The sequence below is a fragment of the Bombina bombina genome, chromosome 3 (genome assembly GCF_027579735.1).
Source record: "Bombina bombina isolate aBomBom1 chromosome 3, aBomBom1.pri, whole genome shotgun sequence".
NCBI classification, from domain to species: Eukaryota; Metazoa; Chordata; class Amphibia; order Anura; family Bombinatoridae; genus Bombina; species Bombina bombina.
In genome coordinates, this window is record NC_069501.1 from 725,166,953 (window position 1) to 725,189,340 (window position 22,388).

Genomic DNA, 22,388 nt, shown 5'->3' on the forward strand with positions numbered 1-22,388 from the left:
CGCCATTAACACTTTCTTTTAAGTGTCCGAATTGTACAGCTCTAACTCCCCCCACACAATTCCTTTTATGGCTATCCCACCTCACTCTCCTAATAATAAATGCATTAAACCCTAAACTGCCGCTCCCGGACCACGCCGCCACCTAATAAAGTTATTAACCCCTAAATCGCCGCGCCTGGACCCCGCCGCCACCTACATCAACTACCCCCTAATGTGAGTTCCTACCCCGCCGCCACCTACATTAACTACCCCCTAATGTGAGCCCCTATACCGCCGCCAGCTACATTACCTACCCCCTAATGTGAGCCCCTATACCGCCGCAACTTACATTAACTAACCCCTAATGTGAGCCCCTATACTGCTGCCAGCTATATTACCTACCCCCTAATGTGAGCTCCTACCCCGCCACCAGCTATATTAAAATTATTAACCCCTAATCTAATCCCCCTACCCCGCCACCAGCTATATTAAATAATTAACCCCTAATCTAATCCACCTACACCGCCGCCACCTATATTAAATAGATTACCCCCTAATCTAATCCCCCTACACTGCCGCCAGCAATATTAACTATATTAACCCTAATTATATTAGGGTTAATATAGTTAATATCGTTATTATATTATATATATTAACTATATTAACCCTAATTATATTAGGGTTAATATAGTTAATATCGTTATTATATTATATATATATATTAAGTATAATAACCCTATCTAACTCTAACATCCCTAACTAAATTCTTATTAAAATAAATCTAATTAATATTAATATTATTAATTAAAATATTCCTATTTAAATCTAAATACTTACCTATAAAATAAACCATAAGATAGCTACAATATAAGTAATAATTACATTGTAGCTATTTTAGAGTTTATATTTATTTTACAGGTGACTTAGTATTTATTTTAACTAGGTACAATAGCTATTAAATAGTTAATAACTATTTAATAGCTACCTAGTTAAAATAATTACCAATTTACCTGTAAAATAAATCCTAACCTAAGTTACAAATACACCTACACTATCAATAAATTAAATAAACAAAATATACAATATACAAAATACAATTAAATAAACTAAACTAATTAACAAAAAAAACAAACACTAAATTACAAAAAATTAAAAAGATTACAAGATTTTTAAGATAATTACACCTATTCTAAGCCCCCTAATAAAATAATAAAGCCCCCCAAAATAAAAAAAATTTCCCTACCCTATTCTAAATTAAAAAAGTTAACAGCTCTATTACCTTACCAGCCCTTAAAAGGGCCTTTTGCGGGGCATGCCCCAAAGAAATCAGCTCTTTTGCCTGTAAAAAAAAAACACAATACCACCCCCTAACATTAAAACCCACCACCCACATACCCCTACTCTAACCCAAACCCCCCTTAAATAAACCTAACACTACCCCCCTGAAGATCTCCCTACCTTGTCTTCACCCAGCCGGGCAGAACTCATCATACGATCCAGGCGATGTCTTCAATCAAGCGGCAGAGAAGAAGTCTTCCATCCAGGCGATGTCTTCAATCAAGCGGCAGAGAAGAAGTCTTCCATCCGGGCGATGTCTTCAATCAAGCGGCAAAGAAGAGGTCCTCCATTGGGGTGAAGTTTTCTACCAAGCGGCATCTTCAATCTTCTTTCTTCGCTCCTCCGACGCAGAACATCCATCTGGCACAACGACTTCCCGACGAATGAGGTTCCTTTAAATGACGTCATCCAAGATGGCGTCCATCGAATTCCGATTGGCTGATAGGATTCTATCAGCCAATCGGAATTAAGGTGGAAAAATCTGATTGGCTGATTGAATCAGCCAATCAGATTCAAGTTCAATCCGATTGGCTGATCGGTCCTTACGCTGTATATTGGATACCAAACTGCGTGGGTTTGGTATACCTGCCTATGGGCCAAAAAACTACAGCAGAAGGCAGAAATATATGAGCGTAAATTCTATGTTATGCCATATATAGGATACCAAACCCGCGCAAAATTTGGCGTCGCCGGCTTTTGCGGGCGACGCTGCATATCAGATCTTACTGTTATCAACGGACCTGTATTGTTTGGTCACGAAAAGAGGTTTAAAGCACCGGCAAATAGATCAATGCCATCATGTTTTGATATACAATGTAGAAAATTATACTTAATCTCTCTCTTATTAAATTATGAAAAAACTTAATACCCTTTATGTCATTTGACCAAAACTAATGATAGTTAAACCTTTTCTAAGACACCATGTTAGACACAATGCACCCACTTTTTCATGCATAATAGAAATGGGTGCCTATTTTCAATAAGACACAATCAAGTCAGTTTAATATGCATTGAAGACCTAATTTGAATATCATTAAAGAGAGTGTATTTATGGTACTGTATGTGTTTCTTCTCTTTCTCTTTTCGTGACCAAACAATACAGGTCCGTTGATAACAGTAAGATTGACAGGGAATTTCATATGGAATAATGCTTAATACTGCAAACTAAGACCAATTCATTTGAGGTATGAAAATGTGCCCCCTATTTATTGACTGATGTTATTAAAAACTGAACTGGTGAGAGAAAAGAAAAAAGAAGGAAAAAATAATGTTCTTACCCATTTTGATGTTTAAAACATGGTGTCTTAGAAAAAGGTTTAACTATCATTAGTTTTGGTCAAATGACATAAAGGGTATTACGTTTTTTCATAATTTAATAAGAGAGAGATTAAGTATAATTTTCTACATTGTATATCAAAACATGATGGCATTGATCTATTTGCCGGTGCTTTAAACCTCTACTGTAGCTGTTAAGGTGTTAAAGGGTTAATTGTTGTAGCAGACAATTGATTGTTAAATTGATTTTAAAAGTTAGCCAATAGAATCATGTCCTGTGCCTTTATAATGTGACAAAGGCATTAGCACATTAGGCTATGATTACGGCTCACCAAGCCGAAACATGTAAGCCAGTGCTCTGCCTGCTACAACACTCTATGCAAAGGTGCTACCCATCTTTGTGTTTTATATCTACCTATTTGGAATAAAAGTTCATTTTTAACCTGGAACTGGATCGACTCTTTTCTTCGTTGCTGCTGTTTTTCTGCCAGTAGATCCTAGTTCAATCCAGGACAGGATTTGTATGCTGCCAGCACCTCCGTTGTTTCCCTACATACCTCAGGCGATCCACGAGTGACGTCATCAGAGAAGCGCCCGGTAACCGATTGAGAACGCCAAGAAGTCGGACGCCCGTTGGAGAGGCTTGCACTGCAGACACGCTGAATAGGGGTGAGTTAGGTAGGGAGCATAGCTCTCTATTGCACCTCAAATATACCGGGAGGTCCTATCACCTATAGCGTTGTGTCTCACATAAGTGCACTAGCCTATTTCTACGTTTAGCAAAGATTTTGCTGGCCTGTTGTGGTTCATTGGAGGGTTAACACAAAAAATTACAAGTCACATATGCTTTTTGAGGATTCAATAGCGAACACACACACCTTCCACTTTTCTACCTTGAAATTTTAACCCATAAACTTTGCGGGGCATTCCGTTCACACTTGTATGGCAATCAAATGGCAGACAATCAAACAGATCAAAGCCTGCGTATATAACTGGGTTTTCCTCTCATTTGTACTGTAATCAGCACACCACAGGTTAGCAGTAGATTAGGCAGTAATCCATTTTGCAAAGAAATATGGTAGCATTAGAGCTAAGAGTTCATAATTATAACCATAGAGAGTTCAAATTAACAGGAGTTAAGTCGACCTTGCTCCTGTAGCAACACAATCAAGTGTAACAAACACAACATTACCAACGACCGTTTCACCCCCACAGCAAGTGTGTGTCACAGGGGTTCATCAGGGCATTCTTAAGTCCACACCGGACTTCCTCTTTTTAAAGTCTCACCTGGTTTTCCCCAGGTGTGTCAATCACATGCTGAGATTACATTTCTTAAAGCTGTACTTACATGTTAGCCCTGTGCTATATATTGAGTCAATAAGAATACTGACAGATATGAAACGAACAATAAACGTTTGTCTTGCTTAATTCCTTAGCAATCCAAAAAGTTCTAAACATATCAAAAACAAAGGTCACCTAATGTTATGACATATAATCTACTTACAGAAATATCTATATGATTTATTATCAGTTCATAGGAAACTGGCATACTCAAGTTTTTCATTGAGACCCGCTGGGTATCTAGTCCCTAACTTGTATATCCATTTTGTTTCTTTTTGCAATAAAACTTTCTCGTTATTGCTGCATCTACCATTCATAATGCCTTTATCAATTATGATAAATTTCAAAGAATCCACACAACCACTGTGGACAGTACAAAAATGTCTTGCCACATTGGTATCTTTTGAATACAGGATATCATCCAGATGCTATTTATGCCTTCGCTTTCTCTGGTTCCGGCTGTTAATCTCTTTGTTAAAAAGATGGAGAAAGACATCGATATGCTAAATGCTAAACGGACAGATGACAACCTGAAACTGAGAGAGAGAAAAGCTCTAAAGGAGTTGTGTATGGCCAGGGGATTGGTGATCAAGCCCGCCGATAAGTGGAAATCTAGTTCTGTTGGACGAACAGCTTTATGTTAATGAAGCCAAACGCCAACTGAATGATAAAAATCAATACACCAAACTTGATCACAATCCCCTGGGAAAAATACAGAACTCTCTCTTTAAGGTGCTGAATGAGGCAAAAAGTAGGGGAGTAATTGATCTCAAAGAGTTTAGATTTATGTTCCCCGAGTTCCCTGTCATGCCTGTCTTTTATATCTTGCAGAAAGTACATAAGAATTTGAAATCCCCACCAGGGAGACCAATAGTCTCTGGGCTAGGCAGCATGACAGAGAACATCTGGGAATATGTGGATAAATACTTGAGACCTTTCCTCTTGACACTACCTTCATACGTGAAGGACACATCAGACCTACTTAGAAAACTAGATGGAGTTGTGGTTAATGAAAATACACTTTTGGCATCTTTGGATGTGGAGGGGTTATACTCCTCCATACCCCACGAAATAGGACTCCAGGCAATTAGGAAGTTCCTAGACACCAAAGGCCCCCTTTTTTCTGAGCATTCTAACTTTGTGATTTCACTACTTAAATTTGTCCTTCATAATAATGTATTTACATTTGATGGACAAATGTATTAACAGATACGAGGAACTGCAATGGGGGCAGTGTGTGCTCCTACGTAAGCCTGCCTCCATTTGGGAGCCTGGGAAACAGACATTTTTTAACATCATAGTGACACTTTCAATGAGAAAGTATTGATGTGGGTAAGATATGTGGATGATGTTCTTGTCTTGTGGGACGGAACCATAGATGAATTTAATGAGTTCGTCCGGCTACTCAATCACAATGACAGGACCATCATCCTCACATCAGAAACAAATAATGAGTTAAACTTCCTTGATATCACAATTAAAAAAGAAGGTTTAAAAATCGTTACAGAAAACTTTAGGAAAAAGAATGCCACTAACAGTATCCTGCATGCAGGAAGCGGTCATCCTTCCCATTTGATTAAAGGTATCCCATATGGACAGTTTCTCAGTTTGAGGAGAAACTGTTCTTCTTTGGCTAAATTTGATACTCTAACAAATGTCTAAAGAAGGCACTCTGGAAGGCACGAAAAACCCTCAAGGGATGTCCTTCTGTACAGCAAAAAGGTGAATACAGAGAAAAGCCAAATCAGATTCATTACAAAGTTTAATAACCAATGGCATGGAATTAGATCTGTAATGAATGAAAACTGGCATATCCTAACGTTGGATGACAAGGTCAAAAACATTGTGGGCGAAAGACCACTAATGACGGCCAGGAAAGCACGTAGTCTGAGAGACATGCTAGTTAAAAGTCAATTTTCAAGAGGCCCTTCGAACTCTGATTGGCTCAGAAAGGATAGGGGCATAAAAGGTAGCTAACCATGTGGGCACTGTGTGTATTGTGCCCACATGGACAGCACCAAGAAATTCTCTACCCAAGAGGGTATATCCTTTGATATTAAATTCTTTTTTAACTGCCAGTCAGAAGGGGCAATCTATCTCCTTCGCTGCTCGTGCCCGTTTTTTTACGTGGGAAAAACCAAAAGGCTGGTAAAGGACCGGGTACAGGAGCATCGGTATGATATCCTGCATTCAAAAGATACCAATGTGGCAAGACATTTTTGTACTGTCCTCAGTGGTTGTGTGGATTCTTTGAAATTTATCATAATTGATAAAGGCATTACGAATGGTAGAGGCAGCAATAACGAGAAAGTTCTATTGCAAAAAGAAACAAAATGGATATACAAGTTAGGGACTAGATACCCAGCGGGTCTCAATGAAAAACTTGAGTATGCCAGTTTCCTATGAACTGATAATAAATCATATAGATATTTCTGTAAGTAGAGTATATGCCATAAAATAAAGTGACCTTTGTTTTTGATATGTTTAGAACTTTTTGGATTGCTAAGGAATTAAGCAAGACAAACGTTTATTGTTGTTTTCATATCTGTCAGTATTCTTATTGACTCAATATATAGCACAGGGCTAACATGTAAGTACAGCTTTAAGAAATGTAATCTCAGCATGTGATTGACACACCTGGGGAAAACCAGGTGAGCCTTTAAAAAGAGGAAGTCCGGTGTGGACTAAAGAATGCCCTGATGAACCCCTGTGACACACACTTGCTGTGGGGGTGAAACGGTCGTTGGTAATGTTGTGTTTGTTACACTTGATTGTGTTGCTACAGGAGCAAGGTCGACTTAACTCCTGTTAATTTGAACTCTCTATGGTTATAATTATGGACTCTTAGCTCTAATGCTACCATATTTCTTTGCAAAATGGATTACTGCCTAATCTACTGCTAACCTGTGGTGTGCTGATTACAGTACGAATGAGAAGAAAACCCAGTTATATACGCAGGCTTTGATCTGTTTGATTGTCTGCCATTTGATTGCAATACAAGTGTGAGCGGAACACCCCGCAAAGTTTATGGGTTAAAATTTCAAGGATCACGGATCACTGCTCTGTTCACTAAGTGGAGCAAGCTGTTGGAGGCGTGTCTGGTAAATCTTGGTAAGAGCCGCGATCTATGCTGAGCAGCCTGGGGAAGCCTGGTTCTTTCCCTTTGTGGTAGGGTGCCGATACAGCCTATACCTCTACTGTGTGTGGAAAGGAGCTCTCATACAAGGAGCGGATTGGAAACCTGTGACAGCTGGGCCACTCCTTCCTTAGTGACATAAGACGCCAATGTACAGGCAAAACACGAGCGGAGCTTTTGAAAAGAATTTGCTGGACGCATAAGCTAAGTGTACTTTGCCTGTATCGATATATTTGATTTGATACAGCTACAGCTTGGGAAGTTTTGATAGATACTTTGTGAAACTTACTCTATCACATATGCACGTATAAGTTTATGTTTGAGTATCCCTCTATATTCATTTGTTATGGTTTTGATGTACACTGTAACAGCGTTTGGGGCTAATAATATCATGTTTTTTACACACCCTTTGTATACGCATAATAGATACCTTACATAAATCGGTTATATAAGGTTTTGGGGTTAATATGACCTGCCTTTATACTCCCTACTTGTGAACATTTTGTGCTATATAGTTATAGGTCCATAGCAGCATACGTATGCTTAGGCAGCGAATATCCATTTATTTTTGTTTAACCATATGTCTGTTCTTTTTAACTTTGTTCACTTTATTTTGTCTGACTTGGCTAAACAGTGATTCACTGAATGTGTTTGGGAAAGAAAAAATTTGATTTTTTTTTACAAAGTATTCTCTGTGTGCTCGTTTGAATCCCTTGCTTTTTTTCAGATTATTAATATATAATTTGAAATTTTCTCTCTATTTGTATCTTATTTTATACATAAAATCTAGTTCAGTGTCCTTTGATAAAAAAAAATATTTGATTTTTATTAACTATTCTTCATTTGAAAAATGTAATGAGTGAAACAACAATGATCTGTCAACAATAATTTTTAAACTATTCTCCTTAAAAGTTTTAAATTAAAATAATGTATAAAATACATACATTTATTTTATATTGTAACTGTATTTTTTGCCCAGCTTTTTTTAATTCTATGTATTCTAAAGAAAGAATGTTGAAACGAAACACAAATGCTAACTACTAGACAATTTCTGATGACTGTCTAGGACATGCCATAAATCAGCACTATTGAATCCCAGGTGAAAATCAATATGTATTACATTTGTAGCTTTCTCTATGATGTTTCTTGTACCTTTTTTGGTTTATAAATGGATAGCTTTAAAAAAAAATAAGGAAAGAAAGAAAGAAAGAAAGAAAGAAAGAAAGAAAGAAAGAAAGAAAGAAAGAAAAGGAAAGATGATGATCAAATCTCTTAGGTAGACAGTTTTTTGGACTGTTGTTATTCAGTGTTCAGTAGAGTTGCAAAAGTTTGTCTGCCAGCTTTTTGTCCCCAGGTTACTCCAACAAGATGCAATTAGTTTGTAGTATATTGAAATAAAACATTGTGCTGTCAGAGATAACGCAATTGGACGAGCTCATAAGCTTGCTCTGTTCCTGACATATCGTGTATTGAATGAAGACATTTATTCATCGATTTCTGCCTATACTTGAACAAGTGTTCATCTCTTATATATGACTGCCCAATATAAATGTTCCCATTTATAATTCACTGCATCAATAAATGTGTTCAGGTAGTCCATTTCATAAGATAATAAATCCTGCATTGGGAAAAATGATTTGTGTGATTTATGTTTAAGTTTTTCTTTAATTAATATTGACTTATGCTGTCTTGCATGACTTTCAAAGCCTATATAAACTAGATTCTGGAATAATGCAATGTGTACCTCACAGAAAGTGATATTGCACATATCTATGATAACAAGGATCTTTGAAATGTCACAGTGAAATGCAGAGTCATGCAATGTTCTTTTTAAAATAAAACATTTCACAGCTTTAGTTTATTCTGTTCAATATCTACACTAGTGAAAGGATGATAAGGAAATATTTGGGGAACTGAAATCTAACTATTTGATAATATTAACAAATAAGGGCTTTGAATTCCAATGTGAACAGTATTGTTCTACTATGATGGGGTTAAGCTTACTTTTTCAACTAATTTATTTATGTTTCTTTGTGGGTTTTATTTTTCCCTATCGTACCTTTCTACATTGTTGTGTTGTTAATTAAGTGGAGGGATTGTTTTCAATTCTGTTGGTCCCGTCAAACAAATTAGTCTAGATTACAAGTTGTGAGTTATTTGTTTTGCTAAAGCGCAAAACATAACAGTGCTAAAAGTTAGCGTGACCTAAAATAAAATGTTAGTGCTAGAATAAAAGTATTACAAACCCATGCAAAACATATTAAAATAAAGTATTATAATATATATATAAATATATATATATATATAAATAAATAAATATAAATTATATGATCATTATGGAAATACATGTTTAAAAAAGTTTTAAAGGTATATGGTATATGTCAAGGTGTTTGAAAGGGAATGGCTCAAAGGAGTGTGTCTATATACTGTGTGTGTGTGTATATATATATATACACACACACACACATATATATATATATATATATATATATATATATATATATATATATATATATAAACTTTTTGATATATACCATATCCCTTTAAAATAAACCTAATATTCTTTTTGTTCTTAAAAAAAGAAATATTTCAAATAGCATTGCTCTTCACTTAGAATACTTAGAAAAGTACATGGCTGGATTGTGAGATCAAACCAGCTTTAACCTTGTGGTTGTCAGAAGTGGAGCACAAGGCTTGCTCCGTGACTTTATAGCTTCCTCTGTCCAAGGAATGTGGACCTGCAGTTCTGGTGTCCCACCGGAGGCTCCCTCTTCACAAGGGATGTTGCCATGTGGAGCTAGCATTCCACCAGAAGCACCCTCTGTACAAGTGATGTGGCCGTGTGGTGCTGGCGTCCCACAGGGAAATCTCCCGGTATCCTGATGGGCCAATCCAGCACTAGGGAAGTAGCTGTCTCACAGTTAGAAGGGGAGGTAGGAGCAAGCAGTAGAGACAGGCCAGTTATCAGTTGGTATACTCCACTACATTTACAGATTGAATGAAGCTGTTGGGGTTGTCAATTCAGGTGAGACAATGTCAGAGAAGGTTCCCCAGTCATACAAGTCTGGACACAAGACAGATGTTGCTCATAGGAGACTGTATTATGTATATAGACATTGTTAGAGTGATATGGGTCTGATCCAGCAGTCATGGTTCATATTGGTACTAATGAAGAGTAAGAAGGAGAGAGAGCATCCTGGCTGCAAGCTTAAAGCAAGGACTTCCAAGGTAGTATTTTCTGAAATATTACCAGTGTCAGGTGCTGAAACAGTAAGGCAGAAGGAGCTAAGGGCAATTAATTCCTGGTTAACAATGTGGTGTAAAAATGAGGGCTTTGACTTTTTAGAGCACAGTAATTTGTACAGTAATGACGGACTGTACCTGAATGATATGGGTGCAGGTGTGTTGGGGAAGAGGATGATAGCATGTTTAGAGAATCTTTTAAACTAGTGAGGGTAAGCCTAAACATAATAGGATTGAAAGATTAGTTTGTAAATATGACACATCTGGAATATCTCAAAGCATGGATGACAGAAGGAAAATGTCACATTACAAAGTTTAGAGGGAAGAGCAACAGAAAGCACAAGACACATTACAGGCAAAATGGGGGAGTTGGAGCTCTTAGCAGCACAAAAGGAATATGATATTATTAACATAACTGAACCTGGTGAGATAATTCACATGACTGGGCAGTTAATATAGAGGGTAATACTTTATTTAGGTAGAATAGGGGTATTACATTTTGAAGAGGAATTAGCATGCATATTTAACCAGTTCTTAACCTACATAATGGAAAATATTTATGATAATGTAAAGACACTGTGGGTTGAAATAAAGAGTGGGGGCAAAAATACAGATATATTATGAACATGCTTACAAGCCTCTTAACATTAGTGACATGGATGAAACTAAACTGTTAATGCAAATACGAAACTATGAGAGACTTTAACTACCCTGAAATAAATTGGGGCAATGAAACTGCCAATACAGCTAATGAAGATAGATTTTAAATTGGCAGGCTACCTATTTAAAAGGAACCAGATTTAGCAAAATGTAGGCGTACTTATAGGCAACAAGCTAGGAATGAGTGTGCAAGGCAGTGGCTTCTAAGGCTAATCAGATACTAGCATGTATTAAAGGGGCAGTATACACCAATTTTCATATAACTTCATGTAATAGACACTACTATAAAGAATAAGATGCACAGATACTGATCTAAAAATCCAGTATAAAACTGTTTAAAAACTTACTTAGATGCTCCCAGTTTAGCTCAGTTAAAAAGGTAGCTGGAACACCCACTGCAAGTGCGAAATACCAGATACCCCCCCCCTTCCTTTGCATATGCAAAGACCCTTTACACAAACAGGAGCAAGCTGGAGTAGGTATACATCAGTATTCTCCTAAAACTGTGGGGCTTGGTTAGGCGCCTGAAAATCATAACAATGTTATTTAAAAATAAGCAAAACTATACATTTTAAAAAAAAAAATCCCTGTATGGGCTAAATAAATTAATCATCTACAAAACATTTATGCAAAGAAAAATCTAGTGTATAATGTCCCTTTAAAAGAGGCAAAGATGCAAGGGAAGAAATACAGAATACTGTTAACCCCTGGTAAGACCTCACCTTGATCATGGAGTGCAGGACCTGGAACCAATTTTTTAAAAAATGCATTGCAGAATAAGGAAATGTCCTGATAATCGCAGAATTGCAGAATAAGGAAATGTCCTGATAATCGCAGAATTGCAGAATAAGGAAATGATCTGAGTTTAATCTGTTTACTCTATAAAAACGGTGCTCTGTATGATTACTTTTTACAAATATTTTCAAAGCCCATATACAGAGTTAGCAAAGCTCTGTTTATTCCATGGTAATTGTTCGTGACAAGAGGTCAGGCTTTAAGGCTAGTGGAAAGATGATTTAGTCACCAGCAATGTAAATGTTTTTTCATTGTAAAAACAATCATGTTGTGGAACTTCTTTCCTAAAGAGGTAGTGAATGCCAATATCACAGATAAATTTAAAAATGGCTTAGATACATTTATATGTAAAAATATAATTCAGGGATATGATTGCTTGTTTTGGGTGGGTTTTATTTTTTATGGGGCATGTAGGTTAGTGTTAGATGTAATGTTTTTTTTTTTTTTAATTTGATACTGTCCTTTTTATTTTTACCGTAACTTAGACTTTTTGTATTTTTCTGTAACTTAGGATGTTTATTTTAGAGGGGGGAGGGGTTAGGGCATAATCACCTAACCACCCCCCATACCTATATGGGGTTGATTATGTAATTAGGTTAGGGCAGCTTAGGGGTTAATAGTGTATTTTAGCATAAAGCATCTCATATGTTTAAAATATTATATCTATCTATCTGGGTACTTATAGAGCGCGAACTAATCACCCATGAGGGTCTCAAGGCGCTAAGAGAAACTGGATAGGAAGAGGGAGGGAGGGGATGGGCATTCAGTCGAAGAGCCAGGTTTTGAGGTCCTTTCTGAACATGTGGGAGAAGGATCTTCCGCCCGCTGTGGATTTGCTGATGTGGGGGATGACTGCAAGTGATTGGTCGGCCGAGCGGAGTTGTCTGGCGGGGGTGTAGAAATTTACGCGGTGGTTGATATATTCAGGTCTGATGTTGTGTAGGGCCTTGAACACGTGGGTAAGGAGCTTGAAGGTGATTCTCTTGTTGATAGGAAGCCAGTGAAGGTTCCTTAGGTGTTCTGGGACATGGCATTGGCGAGGGATGTCGAGGATGAGTCTGGCTGAGGCGTTCTAGATACGTTGGAGTCTCTTTTGGAGTTTGATGGTGGAGCTGGCGTAGAGTGTGTTGCCGTAGTCCAACCGACTGCTGACGAGGGCGTGGGTGACTGTTTTCTTGGTTTCGGTAGGGATCCACTTAAAGATTTTTCGTAGCAGGTGGAGAATGTGGAAGCATGTTGAGGTGATGGCATTGATTTGTCGGTCCATGGAGAGTGAAGAGTCCAGGATGAAGCCTAGATTTATGCATTCTCATGTATGATGCATATTATTTTAAGTATTGTATATAAATTAAAATATATATATATATATATATATATGTGTTTATTATTGTAAACATAAAAAGATTTTTTTAAATGTATATTTATGTTACAAAAGTCATTAGTATTACAATTGTATTATTATATAACAGGCATGCAGTATAATGCAACTGTCTTTCATAACATAAATATCTTTTAAAAATATTTTTAAATTACAAATAATAAACACAACAAGCAAATATATCTACATTTTAATTTATATCCAATACTTGAAATAATATGCATTATCCCAAAAAACTTTCATGATTCAAGTAGGGCATGCCATTTTAAACAACTTTCCAATTTACTTTTATCATCAATTTTGCTTTGTTCTCTTGGTATTCTTAGTTGAAAGCTAAACCTAGGAGGTTCATATGCTAATTTCTTAGACCTTGAAGGTCGCCTCCAATCTAAATGCATTTTGACACTTTTTCACAGAGCGCGTTAGTTCATATGTTTCATATAGATAGCATTGAGCTCATGCACGTGAATTTACCAAGGAGTGAGCACTGATTAGCTAAAATGCAAGTCTGTCAAAAGAATTGAAATAAGGGGGCAGTCTGCAGAGGCTTGATACAAGGTAATTACAGAAGTAAAATGTGTATTATTATAACTGTGTTGGTTATGCAAAACTGGGGAATGGGTAATTAAGGGATTATCTATCTTTTAAAACAACAAAAATTCTGGTGTTGACTGTCCCTCTAAATATTATATTTATAATGTAGTCTGGCCTTGCATTGATATTCAATATTTAAAATGGTATGCATTGCCATGTATTTTGCATATTATTTTAAGTTTTGCATATAAAATCAAATGTATTTGTTAGCTTGTTGAGTTTATTAGTGATAACATAGATATATATGTAAATATATTTTTATGTTATAGTCGTCAGTAGCATTTAATTATATTTTTACGTAACAGGCATGCAGCTATGTAGAACTATTATTTTAATTAAACTGTCTGTAATAACAAATAATAAACTCAACCAGCAATATTAACTAAATTTAATGGGGTAATTGAAGCTCAGTGGTGCAGGGGGAGTGTAGCTTAGATGTGATGTAGGTATAGTCATTCAGGGGGAGCTAGTGGGGCGTGCTAGGGGGAGTAGGCTGCACTTGATTGTATATATCACCCACCAGTGCGATATGTTTGAATCTGCAAAGTGCAGGTTGCGAGGAGAGTAGCAGCCGTGTTTGTCTCCCCAACTAGAGACTACATTGCCTGAGGTAGTTAGCATAGGTGTAGTAAAACTTAGGTCCCCCTGGCAATATTTGGAGTGTGCCTACACTGAAACTATCAAATAGAGCCCTCCCGGTTACATAAAAATGCAGACAAGCAGCGATGTGCATAAAAATGCAGACAAGCAGCGACCACGCCCCTTTTCTTTGAAAATTTCAACAGACCGATGGACTGCGAGGCAGACGAGGCCAGAAAAGCAGTTTCCCATTGGCCTGTCGATGCTTTGAATATCAGGTCCTAAGTACTAAAATAAGGAGGGTTTTTGTGTAGCAAGAGATAAGATAAGGATGTCTGCTCTTTCCGCAAGCTCAACCCATTAAATCTAAAAGAGCAATTCTGCAAACATTTAATACCCTGCAGCTGCTATAACAAGTAATTGGGAACACAAAAAAGAGAAAATAATTTTATAGTACAGTGTCCCTTTAATAACATGTACATGTGTAACAGGTTTTCATTTAATACTATAAAACAATTGCTCAAAAGCTGTAAAACAAATAGTTTGAATAATATGTTACACAAAGTACAGGGAGTGCAGAATTATTAGGCAAGTTGTATTTTTGAGGATTAATTTTATTATTGAACAACAACCATGTTCTCAATGAACCCAAAAAAACTCATTAATATCAAAGCTGAATAGTTTTGGAAGTAGTTTTTAGTTTGTTTTTAGTTATAGCTATTTTAGGGGGATATCTGTGTGTGCAGGTGACTATTACTGTGCATAATTATTAGGCAACTTAACAAAAAACAAATATATACCCATTTCAATTATTTATTTTTACCAGTGAAACCAATATAACATCTCAACATTCACAAATATACATTTCTGACATTCAAAAACAAAACAAAAACAAATCAGTGACCAATATAGCCACCTTTCTTTGCAAGGACACTCAAAAGCCTGCCATCCATGGATTCTGTCAGTGTTTTGATCTGTTCACCATCAACATTGCGTGCAGCAGCAACCACAGCCTCCCAGACACTGTTCAGAGAGGTGTACTGTTTTCCCTCCTTGTAAATCTCACATTTGATGATGGACCACAGGTTCTCAATGGGGTTCAGATCAGGTGAACAAGGAGGCCATGTCATTAGATTTTCTTCTTTTATACCCTTTCTTGCCAGCCACGCTGTGGAGTACTTGGACGCGTGTGATGGAGCATTGTCCTGCATGAAAATCATGTTTTTCTTGAAGGATGCAGACTTCTTCCTGTACCACTGCTTGAAGAAGGTGTCTTCCAGAAACTGGCAGTAGGACTGGGAGTTGAGCTTGACTCCATCCTCAACCCGAAAAGGCCCCATAAGCTCATCTTTGATGATACCAGCCCAAACCAGTACTCCACCTCCACCTTGCTAGCGTCTGAGTCGGACTGGAGCTCTCTGCCCTTTACCAATCCAGCCACGGGCCCATCCATCTGGCCCATCAAGACTCACTCTCATTTCATCAGTCCATAAAACCTTAGAAAAATCAGTCTTGAGATATAAGATTCCCAGTCTTGACGTTTCAGCTTGTGTGTCTTGTTCAGTGGTGGTCGTCTTTCAGCCTTTCTTACCTTGGCCATGTCTCTGAGTATTGCACACCTTGTGCTTTTGGGCACTCCAGTGATGTTGCAGCTCTGAAATATGGTGGCAAGTGGCATCTTGGCAGCTGCACGCTTGACTTTTCTCAGTTTATGGGCAGTTATTTTGCGCCTTGGTTTTTCCACACGCTTCTTGCGACCCTGTTGACTATTTTGAATGAAACGCTTGATTGTTCGATGATCACGCTTCAGAAGCTTTGCAATTTTAAGAGTGCTGCATCCCTCTGCAAGATATCTCACTATTTTTGAATTTTCTGAGCCTGTCAAGTCCTTCTTTTGACCCATTTTGCCAAAGGAAAGGAAGTTGCCTAATAATTATGCACACCTGAAATAGGGTGTTGATGTCATTTGACCACACCCCTTCTCATTACAGAGATGCACATCACCTAATATGCTTAATTGGTAGTAGGCTTTCGAGCCTATACAGCTTGGCGTAAGACAACATGCATAAAGAGGATGATGTGGTCAAAATACTCATTTGCCTAATAATTTTGCACTCCCTGTATATACTTTTGCTATGCTTATGAACTTACAATTTACATCACTGGAAAAACATAAAAAAATGGTAATTCAGTGGCTAAACATTTGATTATGTAATTGTCTCATTAAAGTGATTGTAACGTATAATTAATAAAAGCCCAGTATTAAAAAATACTCTTAAAAACATTGGCACTTTAATTCATTAAACTTTACAAAATACTTACCTTTTTTTACAGTAAACAGACCGCCGATCTTCTGCCTGCTTCTCCTTCTGTATTTTGCATATCAATGACGAATCCGGCTTCCGCTAATCATTGCGTGCCCCACGAGCTGGATGCCAATGGGGGCATGCAACGATTGGAGGAAGCCGGATTCGTCTTTGAACTACAAAATACAGAAGGAGAAGTGGGCAGAGAATCTGCAGTCTGTTTATAACAAAAAGGTAAGTTTTTTTTAAATCGTGTTTGTAAAGTTTAATCAATTAAAGTGCCCCTGTTTTTAAGGGTATTTTTTAATATTGGGCTTTAATTCATTATAGCAAACAAAATATAGTGCCGCTTACCAGCTTCCTCGGATTTGAAAAAGGCAGCGTATATTCAGGGAGAGCACCGGTCTCATTGCCCTTCCCCTCCGTCTTGGGAGCTCAAACAGACAGCGCCTTCGTCAAAGCGCCAAACTCAAATGTAGAGAACAAACACTTCCCAGGCATCACCTGTTCAGAGTTGCGATACAAACTTGCAAAGTTGCACTGATAGTTCCTAAAATAAACTTTATGACGCGTACAGCTTAAAAACAAAGAGCCATACGGCTCAAAAATAGCTTTTCAGGAGTCTCAGCAAAGGCAAAGACACTTAACAATCACTTTAAAATATCAAAATACCAACAATTTAATTCCAATGAATAAAAGCCAGGTAATTTATAGCTACAGTTCTGCACATCTGGATTTGCTTATGGCTTCATACATTATATCATACATGATATCACTTTTAACATGTTAATAAATGATGTCATAGATTACATGACACATAAGAATATCAAATGATACACTTAAATCTGTTAGTGCTAAATCAATAAAAATGTTAGGAAATTTAGTTATATTACAATAGTTTTTGCATGAAGTGCTTGTATGACTTTATAAGGTACATTGCAATAAATTGTGTATGAGTTGAAACGATAATAAGCAGTATCAGTGAGAAAGGCAAAAATGTATTACATTGTTGAGGAATAATGATGAATAAAGTACAGAATTAACTTAGACAGTGGAGAAAAACTTTAGTTATAAAGTTACTTACAGAGTAGCTTACTTGAGAAAGGAAAAGTCTGTGAATCTTCACAATAAATAAAGCACCAGGTATTTTCAGATAGTGGATTACTTTATGGAATACTTATATCACTAGATGCTCAGGAACGTTTTGTTTTAAAGGGGCCATGGATGCATATCACATAGAAGCTGGAGTTGTCTTGGGGTTATGTATAAGGTGACATGAGTCATATGGAGAGATTTCTGTTTTTAGTGATCAAGTAGAGGAGTCCTTTGATTGCTATGGGAATCTTTGTGCTGGAAGTGTTGTGTAAGGAGGATCATTAGTGTTTTTATTTTTACAGCATTGTTATAGTTGTTGGAAGTCACTTGGGGGATAATTACACATGACAGGGATTGTAGTGAGGACTATGATGATAATACCAGTACATAAATGTTATTCATATTTGTGCACCAGTAGATTTTTTTTCTGGTTGCGGTCTGATGGTCTATGCCAGCTGGGTATTACCTCCATTCAAAGGGAACCAGGCATTTTTTTTAATCTATGTAAAATTAGACATATGGATATCCTGTATATCCATATGTCTAATCTGATATAAATATTAAAGTAGGTAGTATTGCAATTTTTCATTTATTGATTGGCAGTTTGGCTTTATTAAAGTTTGTTTTTGTACTGTACATCATATTAATGTGGCACTGGGCACATATAAAGGCAAGGTTACTGCAACAAATTGACTTGTTTGCAGATGGTCAGAATTAAGAATTATTGAAAAATGTTACCATCCATTTAGTAGCAGATTGTATAATGTAACTCACTCCAATAAGCTAATGTACAAAGTAATTAAGTCATTAAAATCTTCATTAATGTGCATAGCTACATTCCACTGATTTCTCACATAATGATGCAGTATTGCTATTAAATCATACAGATCACACAAAACAGGCTTTTCCATCCTGTACAAGCTGATGAGAAATAAAAAGGCAATTTTTTTTAGTAGTTTAAGAAGTTCTGTTTAGAATACGGCCACTTTGTACCGTTAGGCTATTTTCAGAGCCAAATGAGTTCTTGTGAAATGGCAAAACTCTATGATCTTGATTTGCACAGATTCTAGTTTGTTGCAGTTTCACAAGATTACATTTGGATCCTAAAATATCCCAACTGCAAAAGCAGCAATCTTCTTCCACACTCATAGGTATCCGAATGCCTATTCCAGTGTATACTAATTGGTTTCAGTGTTTTAAAATAAGATACTGGGGGGGAAAAATATTGCTTTATTATGAAAGAGAAAACAAATAATATTTTCCAGAATTGCAGGTCAAGATCAGCTTGAGTGATCTAGTTTAGCTTTCCTTTCATAATATCATCAAACTGTGCTCCTTCTCAGTCAGTGGGTAAGGCACAGCTGCACATAAATCAATAGGTAAAAAGCAGACAGGCAAGCAGCCAGCTGCATCTCAGTAGGAGGAGAGGTTGCACCTCTATAATACAAGAGACTAATTATACACCATCAGTTCATTAGAAATCCAGTTATGGAGCAAGCTGCTAACAGCTCTACAAAACAGAACTAGCACAAAAGCTCAGGAAAGTATATTTATATATACAGTATATATATACTGAGTTTCTTGCTGCATTGTACTGTCTTCTACTTGAAAAAAAGACTATTTAACTTATCAATAAAATATCAGACAGAGAAGAATAAAGACAACTCACATAAGGCATAGAAACCAGCTTCTTATATTGAATATAACATTAGCAAATTACCCCACTTAGTTCAAATTATACACACTGCTGTTGCTAAGGTATGTGATAACAATTATCATTACACTTGCAGTCAAATGTTACATTTCCTTCTCTTTCATTTTACTTCTCTGATATAATCTGATACATTTCATATAGTTATAATTACTATTAAAAAATGGCCTTTCTTTAACATCTATAGTAGTATGCCTGATATTTTGACATTAAAGAGAAGGTCTAGTCAAAATTAAACTTTCATGATTCAGATAGGGTATGCAATTTTAAACAACTTTCCAATGTACTTATATTGTCAATTTTGCTTTTTTTCTCTTGATATTCTTTGCTGAAAGCTAAAACTAGGTAGACTCGAATGCTAATTTTTAAGCTCTCGAAGGCTGCCTCTTATCTCAGTGCATTTTGACAGTTTTTCACAGCCAGACAGTGATAGTTCATAGATAGCAGTGTGCTCATTCCCATGGAGTTACCTAGGAGTCAGCACTGACTGGCTAAAATTCAGGTCTGTCAAAAGATCTTAAATAAGGGGACATTCTGCAGAGGCTTAAATACAAGGTAATCACCAAGGTAAAATTAATATAAATATAGGTGTTTGTGACGGATACCCCCGGCTACCCCGACTGGGTAGCTCCGCCAACAGGTCCTGCTTCCTTCCTGCTGACTGCAGCTATGTAGCTGGCAAGTGACCACAGCCTGTAGCCACCCCTGATGCCCGACAGCACCAGTACTCAGGCTCCCACCCTGAGGCAGACTCCAGCTACCCAGGCTGGATAGCTCTGCCTGAGGATCCTTTCTCTGCCTGGAACAGGCTGCTATGTAGCCCAGGAAAGTGATTTTAGCTGGAACCAACCCAAATAACTAGACACACTAGCATTCAGGTTAGATAGGAACTGATTTTATTGAAAACATGCACTTCTTTTATACAGACAGCTCATCTTGATAAGACCCTGGACAATCCCACTATTTTCCCGCCATTCCCACCCCTCCAGACAGCCCGGCACCTCCCTAGGAGCCACATTACCACATAATCCCAATACATATGGATGGCGGTTTCGGGGTGATCCCGGTGGAGCGGTGGCACTTCCAGGGTGTCATTTTAAAGCTCTCGGTCCCCAGATTTCACAGTCCAACATGATTCGTTACTGGGGACCAGAGTTACAGTCCGTTGAAGTTATGGGGTTAGGGGTGTCCAAAACCCCCGGTTCCCAAAGGAGCTCCCCTCTGGCAATTCCACCACCCCTTGTACTCCCCAGGGGCTACTAATCCCAAAAAGAGCGGAGCTCTGGGGCACAGGGTTGCTGGAGCGACCTGGGTTAAAGTTAACGGGTGTTCTGCTGTCCTGGGGCCGACCAGGAGTTCCAGGAACCTGGCCAGCCTGAGAGGGGTTGGGCGGGTGTCCATTGTGAGGTGGCCGACCGGGAGTTTCAGGAGCCCGGCCAGCCTAGGAGGGTTTTCCTGGTCATAAAACAACTCTTCTCTGAACACAAAACAAAGCAAACAAACAGCTTCCAGAGATGGTGGTTGCTCTGAGGAGCCCAAAACCACTGAGAAACAACAGGGGTGAGGTTGTAGGGGGGTGGGCATTTAACCCTTGCAGCCCAGGATCCGTGAAAACTCCCCACTTCTAGTTCGGCAGACCCAGCTAGATCCTCACGGATCTACTGGGGGATGTCCGAGGAGCATTCTATTTCAGTCTGCTGGGAAAGTCCATCGGTATTCCCATTGCTCTTTCCCGGCCTATACTGAACGTTAAAGTTAAAGGGCTGCAGGGCTAAATTCCATCTTAGTAGACGTCCATTATCTCCCGACACTCGATTAAGCCACACCAGGGGGTTGTGATTGGTGAGGACAGTGAAGGGTCTTCCATAGAGGTATGGTTGTAATTTCTTGAGGGCCCATACCAGTGCCAGGCATTCCTTCTCCACCGCCGCATAGCCTACCTCCCTGGGCAGCAGTTTCCTACTGATGTAGGCTATGAGGTGGTCTTGTCCTTCTTCATCTAGCTGGCTTAGTACTGCTCCCAATCCAAACATGGAGGCATCTGTGTGGACACAAAATCATTTGGTGGGGTTAGGCGCGGCCAGGACTGGGGCAGAGATCAAGGCAGACTTGAGGCTCTGAAAGGCATTTTCACATTCTGAGGACCACTGTACCTGTCGGGGCAGTCTTTTACGAGTCAGGTCAGTCAGGGGTTTGGCTAGGGTGCTATAATTGGGACGAACCTTTGGTAATAGTCGGCGGTTCCTAGGAAGGCTAAGACCTGGGTCTTAGTTCAAGGAGTGGGCCAGTTTGCCACTGCCTCAACCTTGGTGGGCTCTGGCCGCTGCTGCCCACAGCCTACTCAGTGGACCAGGTACTGGACTTCTGAGCGGCCTATGGTGCATTTGTCGAGTTTCAGGCTCAGCCTGGCGGTTCTGAGGCGATCTAGAATGATGCCCAGGTGGATCAAATGATCCTCCCAGGTGTCACTAAAGATGGCGTTGTCATCCAAGTAGGCACAGGCATAGTCTTGGAGGCCATCCAGCAGGCGATCCACCATCCTCTGAAAGGTGGCTGGAGCGTTCTTCATCCCAAACGGCATGACCTTAAACTGGTAGAGGCCGAAAGGGGTGATGAAGGCGGACTTGGGAACGGAGTCAGGGTCTAGTAGGATCTGCCAATACCCCTTGCAGAGGTCAAGGGTAGTAAGGAAGTGATCCTTGGCGATTCTATCTAAGAGGTCATCGACGCGGGGCATGGGATAGGCATCGGTTGTGGTTCTGTCATTGAGCTTACGGTAGTCAATGCAGAACTGGGTAGTACCATCTTTCTTAGGGACCAGCACAACCGGGGAGGCCCAGGGACTGTTGGACGGTTCAACAACACTGAGGTCCAACATTCCTCGGAGGCTCTCTGAGTCTTCCATAGCCGGGGCACAGATAGTGGCTACATCTTGGGGTCTTTCTACATACTCCTTGA